This window comes from Daphnia pulicaria, chromosome 6 (assembly GCF_021234035.1).
Source record: "Daphnia pulicaria isolate SC F1-1A chromosome 6, SC_F0-13Bv2, whole genome shotgun sequence".
Lineage (NCBI taxonomy): Eukaryota > Metazoa > Arthropoda > Branchiopoda > Diplostraca > Daphniidae > Daphnia > Daphnia pulicaria.
The window spans coordinates 5301178-5311660 of NC_060918.1; the positions used below are offsets into that span (position 1 = coordinate 5301178).

A 10483-nucleotide genomic window follows, 5' to 3' on the forward strand; every position below is an offset into this window, starting at 1 on the left:
ACGGCGACAAATTGATGGGCCAAAACCATTTCGAGAGTCAGTGGATCATGAAGTGTGTTGCTGAAGTGACGGTGCGGCGCAACCGTGTCAAGGAACTCAGCAACAGTCGTCGCAATCGTCTCCGAGTTGCTCTTCTCTATGCCAAGTTCGTCCGTGATGTATCGGAAGCAGACGATTGGATTGAAGAACGCCAGAAACAGCTGGATGTTAAAGCTGCACTAGGAGAGGTTACCTCACTGGAGGACAAGGTAATTTATTTGTCCGGTGTATCTTAGACCGAATGTTCTAATGATTTTTCCATGTTTTTATTAGGCCAAGAGGTTACAGGAACACCAAGCGTTCCAGGCTGAAGTCGGTGCTCACCAGGGCCGACTGAACGAAATCAAACCGAATCAAACAAATGGGCGAAACACTGATCTCTAAATGACACGATGCCTCACCCGACATCCACCGGCAACTCGAAAATCTTTAACAACGATGGAAGCAATTGCTGGCCGCCTCGAATCCGTTTGGGTCGCGGCCTGGAAGAGGCTCAAGACATTCTCGATTTCAACACCCAGTTGGAGAAGGCGATCGCCTGGATTGCCGAAAAGGAATTTTTGATGGTCCAGCAAGGGGACTTGGGTCGCGACTACGAACATTGCCTGGCCTTGCAGCGGAAGCTGGACGATGTCGATTCGGACATGAGATTCGACGACTCTCGCATCAAAGCCATCAATGCCCTGGGCGATAAACTAGTGCGCCAAGGTCGTAGCGATGCTCCAGCGGTCCAGCAGAAACGATGCGGGCAATGCAGGGCGCTCTGGATGAATACCGGAAAGATTTGGCCGGTGCCTTAGAGATCCACGCGTTCAACCGAGACGTCGATGATACCGAAGGTCGTGTGACGGAGAAAACAATTCTTCTGAGCGCAGGCGATGAAGGCAAAGATCTGCCTCGGGTCGAATCGCTTCAAAGGCGACAGGAGGCAGTGGAGCGTGACCTGACGGCCATCGAAGGCAAACTGAAGGAACATGACGCTGAAGCTCGCCAATTAACTGCCAAGTACGCTGACATGTCAGCTACCATCCGAGCCAAGTTGACGACAGCCCAGGACAACTGGAGGAAATTGATTGAGAAGGGAGTTTGTAGAAGTTTGTATAAATTTTAGTTTGTAAAATGGATCGGTGTTGGGAACGTCATTTGGCCAGCAATCAGGGTTGCAAAATATTGGACACCACGCTGCTTGATGAGAGATTAGGTAAGGCACGCTCTTTTTATTTTCAGTCGGCAGCAAAAACTCAACGATCGGAATTTTGTGTGAATTTTTAATTTCCCAGAAGAAACCCCTAAAAAACAAGTGAAAGTTGCTTAGATACGGGCTCCCGGCTCCGATTCTCGCACGAATTTCAGTTCAGCCAGGAGTTCTGGAAGATAAAGGGGAGTCTTCTCTCTATTACGTAAAGTAGAAATATAAGCGAATGTGAATGTACGTACGTACTTTTAGCTATTAACACATTCTGGTTGATGACGGAGAATTCACTTTTTTTCTTTCTTTGGGGAATTCTGAAATTACGCCATTAGTCACCCATAAAATAATGTATTTTTATACTATTGGGCAGGATTCTAGTAAAGTATTTGCCATCACCTCATAGCCTACTCTTGTTACAGCTACAAAGCAGAAATCTCTCCTGTGTTTTCAGTGGAGTCGAGCGGCAGTTATAACTAGTACAGTATCTTGCAAGAAAACCTGACACTTTTGTCATCTGACAACGTTGACAAAACTGTCAGCTTTTGTTGCAACATACTGTACATATGCGTTACCATTTTACAAAACGGAGAATTTACAATTACTATTTTCAACAATCTTTTTCCATCACATCTACTTTTCGTTTCTTTTCACCCATAGCATTGGCCATACCTAGGGATGAAATATTTAAAGTTTATTGAATATCTTGAACCAGATTTTTGTTTACGTAATACCTCTTAAAAGAAAAATGCGAAAAAATACTTCCTAAGAAAATGTAGTAACAAAACATACAGGGAATTCCATGCATGGCCTATAGACGAAAACGTATTTAAAAAATGGGTTAATCAAGTTATAAAAAATAAATAAATCAATGAATTCTCAGCGAATTGTCAAAAACTGATATACAAATAAGTAAGTCATCTGTATTATGCAGTCAATTGTTGTGAACAATCTTTATGTATTTGCATCAAGGAAAATGAAAAAGGATACTGTACCAACCATTTTTAATATGGTAAATAGTTTAATGAATAGTCTTTTTAAATACTGATTCTTCAGCCATTTCTAAATGCCAGGTATAAGCAGCTGTTCAAATAGTGCCCATCATGGTGAAATTATTGCTTCGTGTGTTGCTCAACAAAAGTGGCGGTTCCGATATATAGATGAAAGGTAGGGAGTCTGGATTGACGAGAATAAATTTATTATTAGCTCTGGACGTTAGCATCTGCTACTGGGAAAGTTGGTTGCTGACCGGAAGGCTCATCTAAAAAACGAAGAGCCCGGTTACATTCTCCTGGGTCCACCACGATGAGAATTCCGTCCTAGCGAATAATTCCAGATCTAGGATTTTCGATCCGGGTGGAAGGAGATTAGGCCGCCACTTCAACCTGGCAGTCCGGCCACAAGCGGCCTGTGACTGGCGCCTGTTGGGAGAAATGAAAACGAATTCTTTTCCAGGAAGAGGTTCGGTGCTGACAAGGAAAATGAATTAGGATAAAGGGAATTTATAAGAATAAGAGTAAAAAATAAATGGGATAGGTAAAATGACAAAATTTTGTAAAATAATGCAGTTTTGCATTGATGACATAATTTTAAATAAATGTATTTATTATAGTGACATGAAAATCCGGGTGAATAATACACTTACCCAAAAAACAACCAAGAAGCGCATTCTGGTCAGTGGAGTGCTTCCTGTGATTGAGTATAACAAAGAAAGGCATGGGACATGGTTTCAGTAGGATGACCACTTGGGGTTCTTCGTTACTGTTGACATATTACAATTGATTTGTCCACTATGCAAGAAAAGTGGAGAACCTATAAAAAGAAAGGAAAATCATTGGTCTATGACATCATTACATTCGATTCGTTGTTGTTTTAATTGCTTCCTAGTTGTTTAAATTCTTTCAGTGGTAAGGCGAATCCAACTGATTTTTGTTTTAAATTGTGGAAATGTGTCTCAGATAATTTTTTGTAAGAAAATCAAATTTTATTTTTTATCATATGATAACATTTAAATTTTGAAGTATGGGATAAATCGCAAGTTTTTTAAGGGGCAAACTGGATTGGATTATAAGATTCACATTATTCAAGAATCCGCAAATTTCTTGGATCGATCCTTATTATCTCATCATTAGCTCATGACTTTCCATGATAGATTCGCTGAAAAAACCGAACATGATAGATCTCTTTAAATATGTCTAATTGGAAGGGATTAAAAAAATACTGTCTGAAGTAGCCTAATAAATTAACTTTGTTAATTAAACTGTTAGGCTAAATTTAAAAGATCGACACATCGGTGGGATTAAACCAAAAAAAGTTATTTATATCATTCGGCTTTGGACAATTAACGACCTCTCCAATGGCCATTCCTAATTTCACCATATTTTCTGGTGATACATTCCTTAGAAAAATTTTCGAATTTAGTGCTCCCCAATCTAATGATCTAATGAAATCAAGGAATGCAACTAACCAATGGTTAACGGATTTCTTTCGGCAGCTGGCAACCGTAAGTTTTTTATGAAAAAATCACAAATTTATAATAATAGTTTTTTCTTTATTCCTTGTACTTAATGTACTGTATCACGGGTGATTCGAAATATTGGAGTACAAAATTTTCAGACAGTTCCCAAGTAACTAACGGAAAATATTTTCTCTTCATACATGTCTTCAAAAATTAACCAAATTATTCCACAACCGCTGAAGAAAGAATGCAAAAAAAAATCTGTTGCGACAAAAAATTTTGCTAAAAAACTGGTTCCCGTTGATGTTGCCTTCTCTTATGCCGGCTTCTCAAATGTATTTTCTAATTATCACCGAGATAGTATGCGCGATGTCTTTGTTTACTTCTACCACCGAAGCGAATGCAGAAACATACGGCCAACATACGGCAAGAATAATCTGCAACACAACTTTGGGGGGTTGAAGCTCCACCACTATTGCTAGGGAAAGGAATTACGTTGAGGGTGGTGCTTTAACCCCCCTAATGTTGTGTTGCAGGTTCCTCCATCACAAACCACTGCGCCAGTGGTGTGCTCTATAATGTCGCGTTCCTTCAAGTGTTCTTTCACCTTAAGGCGATACTGAGAACGCATTTTCTAACATTATGGCAAAAGTTTTGAAATATTCAAAATAAAGACATTTTCATTTTCGAAATTTTTGAGTGTTTTTATAAAAAAAGTTGAGGTTTTAAAAAGTAAAAGATATTGCACAACCTGGAATCTAACGTCACATCATTAGTGAGTGATCATCATGAGTGAGTATACCAACATACTATCCACAAGTCCACAAGACCATTTAAAAATATTTGAAATAATTGAAATTAGATTGCGTTTCATTGGTCTAAACTTTTTATCTAGTCCGTGACTTCCATCAATTAAGAAGTTTAAATCACTTAAGAATGTAAAATTAACTTAGAAGAACTAATTAAGAAAATTTGGTGGAAGCTCTTAAAATTTCATACATTACAGCCAAATACAATGCCCATTTTAACCGTAAGTCCATTAGACCATAAAAAGATGGTTTTGTGTTTAATGAAAGTGATTTACACTTCCAAAACCTTTTATGAAGATCCTTTCATCTAGAAAGGTCCGAAGAAGGATACCGAATAAAACTTGTCATCCAATGTCGTCGGTTTTTTCATAAATTTTATTAATCTCGTCTAATCCCAATTTGTGTCAACCAAGTCAAAGAAAAACGAGGCGCAATGCCCGAGGATTTTCTATATGGCGAAAAGTGACTTTAACTGCTTAGTTGCGCGATCCAATCAAATGTTTAAAAAAGTTGTCAAACAGCCAACACAGTCTCAGGGACTCGAGTCCAACCTCGGACCTTTTCAAGCATTTTGAGTAGGTCCAAGGTTGGACTCGAGTCTTCGCAACGTTTATCGTCGGATAACCGCTAGGGGGGGGGGGGGGCATTAGAAAAGCCGTCAAGCCATTGTCGTGATATAATTGTTTTTAAACGATTAATCGAAATTTCAGGGATGTAATTAATCAATGTTAATGATATATTTTGTAGGTAGAATTTGAAGGGCTTCAAACTTGTGATTTTACATTAGCTTTCCCTTTCATATAAAATTTCAGAAAAGTCGTTTGGTACTACCGTTTAAGTACCACTCGATTTGTTATTGTTTGTCGGTGGTTTCTCAAAACATTGAAATTCAAAATCGTGTGATCAAAATTGTGTGGTTTTTTTATTGCTGGTATTGAAATGGAAAGAAATAGTACATACACATAGGGTAAGCTTTTCTTTTTTGACATTTCTTTGCTAAGTACTTGACCCAAATGTCTTTTCAGTTTGACCCACAACAAGAGGCTCGACTCAACAAGCTTCGAGTAATTATTATATATCCTTATCATCAAACTTTATTTATAAAGCTTCCCCCTTCAATGACATCATTTTTTATCTATAGGCTAGCCACCCAAGATCCAGACTTGTTCAGAATCACGTTGAAGAACAAAGTAGGACTCGTGTCTTTGCCAATCAAATAGAAAAAGAAAGGTGGCTGAGGAGTAAAAATAAACGACTTGTTTCCATTGAGAAGCAGCTTAGGGTTGCCAAAAGAGATGGTGTACAGTCAATTTTGGCTGTTTTCTCAGAGAAAATTAACGAAGGCAGAAAATCATTTCTCAGCTTTGGTCCCCAGGCCAATACTGTGTTGGTGTCTCCCGAAGGAAAAGCTTTCTTGCAGAAATGGAATGAAATTATGCGTTCATATCAAAGTAAGTGTGTTATGATTATATTTTTATTTTGTATTACATAAAAATTCCTGTTGTAGAACGGGGACTAGCTGCAGTTAATCTTCAGCAAGGCAACCTCACCTCAGAAAGGTAACCTGATGGTAAACAAGTAGCTACAAGTATTTTAAATTATTGTTCCCTTTAAAATGTGTATGCATTCAAAGACTTTTTTTTTCTATTCTTTTGTTTGTAGATGAGGAAGAATCAGGCACGGAAGCTCAATCAGGTTCTGTTATTGAAAATGCTTCTGGAACTGCGTTACCTACACCTCAGCCAATTATTCCAATGCCAACCGTTTCTGTCTCTAGATGTGAAGGATTAGAAGGAGAATTAGAAACCTCACGTGATACAAATAATCCTAATCCTACACGTAAATTGATTTGTTTTCTGTTAGAATATGTTAAGATTGTACAGATTCTTTTTCTATATTTAGATTACATGAAAACGGAAAGTCATAATGAGGAAAATTCAGATCCTGAGGCTATTCCCCCTACACCTCCGATTACTACGATTCCAACAAGTTTTTCTACGAATATTACAAATCCTTTATGAATTTGTGAAAATCTAGCATCCATTTCTCCACAATTCAATTCCACGCCTTCGCTTGGGGGTGCAGTCTCAGGACGTGGAAGTGCAGTCTCAGGACGTGGAGGTGCAGTCTCAGGACGTGGAAGTGCAGTCTCAGGACGCGGAAGTGCAGTCTCAGGACGTGGAGGTGCAGTCTCAGGACTCGGATGTGGAGCTAAACGACCTAAACCGTTTCTTATAACCAAAGTTGGGAAATGGAAAGGAAGTTATTTTTACCTCAATCCCATAAGTGGTAATGTAAGTATCTTATTTCTAAACTGAATCCATTGGGTTACTGACTTATGTCAACAGAAACCCCAATCGCTCTGCTATAAATCAATCTCATCTTAGCTGAAATTTATAAGAAATTCTCTATTTAGTTGCAGCCATATCCATCACCTCAACTCTCCCCTATTGTGACGGAAGTAAGTGAATTACAAAGAGAAGAGGTTCCTATTGATTGGCAAGAAAATTTACCTTAAGTATCAAATATTCGGGGTTTGCAATTTTACTGTGCTAATATGTTCCTTGTCTTTTAAATTATTAAAAATGACTCAGAGTAATTGTCCTGCAATATTACCTGATGAATGTACGGCCAGGGTTTATGAAGTGATTGTGCACTGGCATATGCAGGTGGGAATATTGAATACAAAATTAAGAAGGCTTCACAGTTCGCACTTTATGATTTTTCACTTGTGACCATTATTTTGTTGTAGGAATTATAATCGGATTGCATTTAAAGCTCTCTTGGGAGTGAGTACAGACTACAGACAGTCTACTTGTATTTTTTAATGCACGACACTCGGTATTAAATTTATTTCTGATTGCTACTCTAATGGGACATTTTTTTCTCCGGTAGGACGTCTCCGTAGATGTTTTTCCATGTGTCTCTGACAAACCCTGTCAACAATTATTATAAAATGAAAACATGGTTTACAATATTTTGGAATAAAATCCTTGCTTACTAACAATGTCGTTGAGGTCATTTTCTGGGAGACCAGGTTTGTTTGGCTCTGTGTTTGAAGCACCATTCTTTTATTTTTTATTGCATCCACCTGACAAGGACCGACTTCCCCAAAGCGTCTTAGAGTAAATGGATTCCAAGAGTTTGTTGATCATTAAATCTAAATTATCTTTCGTTTCCCTGCCAACGACCAACACTTTATCTATTTCTGATCTTTCGATTTTTATATGTGAACCCGCTAATAAAGGAACCTGAAATATAAATCGAGTAAAATTGGTAAAAATAATGATAAATGATTGTTACGATAGAAGTTGATTTATTATTACCATGACTTGCAGCTCGTTACTCGTCCTTTTTCTTTTCCCCTGGCTACTTTTACTAGTAGCAGTGGTTTGCCTCAATTCTTGTTTTGAATCATTAATCTCTTTATTCAATTCTTGGATTGTGTGTACAATAAACCATTTTCAATCTCTAATTCGTCATTTCGTTTGGTCAGTGACTCAATATTTAATGATATAGAAACACTTTTCGCACATCAATGCTTGTTTATTTGGTTTACAAAATTTACCTGATGATTAACATCTTGGTTCTGGGATGACGATGAATCACTTTCTTGTTGGCCTTTGTTGCAGCTGTGAGAAGGTGGATCGACTCCAGATTGATGTTCAACATTGTCCTCGTCTTTTGTGAACATAAGATTAGGCAACATGAGATTAAAATAACTATACTTATAAATTGATTTTCTTTCAATCACCTGCTCCCTGAAACATGTCAGTTGACAATTGAACCATATATCCATCTACAAATTTACTGGGCACTAATCTCATCCTTGTGTTGTGGTGGCTTTCACAGCCGTCTTTTAATGCCATCTCAACTTTCTCCATTATTGATTTGTGAGTGTAATATTACACAGCACACGGCAGTCCCACGGATGTTCGCCAGATGTCGTACTGGGACATACAAAACATCCGTTGGATGTCCGAGGGACCGCCGCAGGAGGGCGTTCGGAGGTCGGAATAACGTTAGAAGACCTACCTAAATCGGCGCCCACGGACGTAGAACGGAGATCCAAGTTCCAATCCGTAGAAATAAACATTAATTTTCTGTCTCTAACTCTACCCCTAACATCAACTGCTCTATATTTCTTTTATATTTCCTTCTTTATTTCGTATTTATTTCTTATTTGAAAGCTTTTTCATTGAAAGAAGTATAGACTTTACCGAGATTCGAACCCGGAACGATTTGGTGGAATGCCAGTACTTTACCGTCACGCCATTAGTTAGGTATAAATAACAAGTCAGTCTTGGGACATATTCTTACGAGTATTCTTATAAGTCTTTGAAATCAACCTTCGTTCGCAATAAAGGCACATTTTCATGAGAATCCGAATAATTCTTTTTTAAATTTCAACAATTAAACGTTTACGGAATCAGTTAAACTAACGTGTCTGATGTGATATCTTTATTGCCTGAAATTTGTATGTTGAACTTATTTCGTTTATGAACTCATTTTAAAAAACAACCCGATTACACAAATTTAATGTTTTTTTTTTTCATTTTTCTTTTTTTTTCTTTTTTTTCGTTCTTTTTTGTTTTCTTCTCATCCATATCATGTCTGAACGCAAACAAAATTTCGAAACAATTTTTCTACCTAAAGGAATTTTTAAAATCGCGCCTTTGCGGCTGATATTTTTTGTAAAAACAAGTAAAAATTCAACGTCTTCAAAGAAAATTACTTTACGTGATTAAATATCTATACTTGGATGTATTATGGATGTCAATAGGATGTTGTTTTTGCTCATCCCAGGGACAACCAATACGTATAGCCATTGGACATCCATTTAACATCCCGTACGGGACATGGCTGTCAATCGGTTATGCGGCTCTCATTCGGACATCCGACGGATGAAGTGTGCTATGTGGGATTGTTGGATTGATTTTTTTTATTGCTTATAAATTGAAACGTCTGATTTCTTGTGAGTAAACTTACTTCGGAAAATGTTATGGAATTAAGTTCAAAATGAAAACAAGAAAAATCGAAAAACGATGTCTTCTGAAAATAACAAACAATGTTGCCTAGCTGCGGAGTAATTTGCTGTCTTCGGCAATAAATTGGAAAACAAATTATTACTTAACTTTAAATTTAAGAAATTGTATGTCAGTCCATACAGCTCATGGTGAAAACAATGTATTTCTAAGAAATTTAAATCACCATCACTCCACACAAATGAAATATAATAGCGTATTGCCGTATTGGGTAGACGCTAGCTACTACTATACACTTCAGAATGTTATATTAATTTGCGACCGAACTATAGCTCTGAATTACTCAAATTTTACGGCAATCGCTAGCTCTTGGTGACAGCTATCCATTTCCGTATAATTAAAATATAAAAAAAATAGGAAAAAAGTCGCAAATCTCAGATCTCAGATTTTGCGATCTGGATGCGTAGTCGACCCAATCAAGAAAGCAAACCAAAAACTTTTGCTCCCGAATTTTTTCCTTTTATTAATTTTCATTTGAATTTTACAGCAATTGATAGCTTTCATCGAGAGCTAACGATTGCCGTAAAGTTTTATTTATTCAGAGTTATAGTTTCGTCGCTAATTAACATTACATTTTGAAACGGGACAGTAAATTACTAACGAGCTGCTTCATCTCTTCCTCATTTGTCCGAACTGGCAACACTGTTTTGTTTATAAAACAACTTCGCCTTCACGTTGAAGTGTGATTGGAGTAAGTGTTGTTTTTAAATTGTGTTCACAGTGGAAATTAATTAATTCATAAACATAGTTGATTATTTTTTCACGGCCCAATCAGTTTATTTGAAAATCAGTTACAGTACTGGTCCACTTATAGAACCGGCCTGTGCGCGGTTCTATAACCGTGTGGTTCGATATGCGAGCACTTGATCCCATCGCCATCTACCTTCGATTTTGTCCATACGTAAAAGCTTATTGAGTAAAAGTAACATCAAGTAACATCAAG

General features: G+C 37.5%; 1 long non-coding RNA gene across 1 annotated transcript; it reads right to left on the bottom strand.

The window, feature by feature from the left end:
• Positions 1-7321: 7321 nt before the first annotated feature.
• Positions 7322-8337, bottom strand: LOC124342023. Its single transcript, XR_006918705.1, has 4 exons — positions 8250-8337; positions 7822-8176; positions 7497-7746; positions 7322-7431 (listed from the first exon to the last, which is right to left on the bottom strand). It is a non-coding gene; the product is annotated as an uncharacterized LOC124342023 (long non-coding RNA).
• Positions 8338-10483: the final 2146 nt, after the last annotated feature.